The sequence below is a fragment of the Mastomys coucha genome, unplaced genomic scaffold (genome assembly GCF_008632895.1).
Source record: "Mastomys coucha isolate ucsf_1 unplaced genomic scaffold, UCSF_Mcou_1 pScaffold9, whole genome shotgun sequence".
Taxonomy (NCBI): domain Eukaryota; kingdom Metazoa; phylum Chordata; class Mammalia; order Rodentia; family Muridae; genus Mastomys; species Mastomys coucha.
This window is the reverse complement of record NW_022196915.1, coordinates 73,480,453-73,482,225: the sequence shown is the minus strand read 5'-3', so window position 1 is coordinate 73,482,225 and position 1,773 is coordinate 73,480,453. Positions and strand designations below refer to the sequence as shown.

The 1,773-nt window shown below is 37.2% G+C and overlaps 1 protein-coding gene across 2 annotated transcripts in view; it reads right to left on the bottom strand.

Annotated features, from left to right (window-relative positions):
• The window catches only part of Tdrd3 (tudor domain containing 3), a 127,391-nt gene that overhangs the window by 77,615 nt on the left and 48,003 nt on the right, over positions 1–1,773 (bottom strand). The gene's annotated exons all lie outside the window — the stretch shown is intronic.

Here is a 1,773-nt window from a genome sequence, read left to right as displayed (position 1 = left end):
CATGGTGGCTCACAACCACCTGTAATGAGATCTGACGCCCTCTTCTGGTGCATCTGAAGACAGGTACACTGAATTACCCTAGAGCGAGCGGGGCCAGAGAGAATAGAGGTCCTGAGTTCAATTCCCAGCAGCTGCACACATGGCCATCTATACAGACAGCTACAGTGTACTCATACACATAAAATAAATAAAAAATAAATCTTTAAAAAAAAAAAAAAGAAAGCAGGTCTGGTTTTGAATAAAAGGTCAGAGGCCAGGCTTTTAGTCTTATGTGTTCGAAACAGTTCGAAACATAATTCCTGCTCCCTCCTCTTTCACAGGAACAGGCATTCAGGAGACACACTATGTGACAATATTTTAAAAGACATCAACTTACTGCAGTAGTTCAAAGGAACACTTCCTATTCAACCATCAACTTTGCAAGTGTAAGACACATGAAGTTCAAGGAGGGTGTTTAACTTATTTCTATACTTCCCTTTGAAAATGATATTAAATCCAATGCTATATGACAAGGAGAGAAAAAAAAGTTCTCTCTTGCCAACTTTCAATCAAAGTACAAAATAAATCAATGAGTAATTAGCTATAAAGCTATAAGTTTTATATAATAATATGCTGATAGAAAAACTGGGTAAAGACTGTTGAATTTGCTTACATCAGAACAAAATATAATAGTAATGAAAATTTCCACATAATAAAATAGATCTTTAAGTTACCATCACAGATAGTTTAGGGAGTAGGGTCATTTTAAAATTACAGTTTTTCAAGTAAATATTTCTGTATGTAAAAAAATTAATATGTACTTTCAGAAAAGAAAGAACAGCTGGCAAACAGTTACGCATTATTTCCCAAGCAAGCAAGTCTCTAAACTGGAAATCTATGGCTCTGCACTAACCAGGAACAACAATGTAACAAATTCAGTTTTATCTAGTCTAACCATTCATCTAAGCGCTAACTATGACAGGAGAATTCTGTATCTGAGAAAGATGGTAGACTAGAGAGGGCTGCCAAGAGAGCCAGGAAAAGAAAGAAAGAGTTAAAATAAAAGGAAAATGGGAGTTATTACAGGAGGGAAGAAATCCAAAGGCCTCAGAAGTACACAAAGGCAATGACAGGACACTCAACAATAAAAGAACCTCTGATGGAATCAGCCTCCCCGACCTTACGCTGTACTACTGAGCAATTGTGATAAAAACTGCATGGTATTGGTACAGTGACAGGCAGGTGGATCAATGGAATAGAACTGAAGACCCAGAAATGAACCCACACACCTATGGTCACCTGATCTTTGACAAGGGAGCTAAAACCATCCAGTGGAAAAAAAAACAACATTTTCAACAAATGGCGCTGGCTCAACTGGCAGTTAACATGTAGAAGAATGCAAATCGATCCATTCCTATCTCCTTGTACAAAGATCAAGTCCAAGTGGATCAAGGACCTCCACATCAAACCAGATACACTGAAACTAATAGAAAAGAAAGTGAGGAAGAGTCTCAAGCACATAGGCACAGGGAAAAATTTCCTGAAGAAGAGAACACCAATAGTTTATGCTCTAAGATCAAGAATTGACAAATGGAACCTCATAAAATTACAAAGCTTCTTTAAGGCAAAGAACACTGTCAATAGGACAAAAAGGCAACAAACAGAAGGGAAAAGATCTTTACCAATCCTATATCCAACAGAGGGCTAATATCCAATATATACTGAGAACTCAAGAAGTTAGACTCCAGAGAAACAAATAACCCTATTAAAAATGGGATACGGAGCTAAACAAAG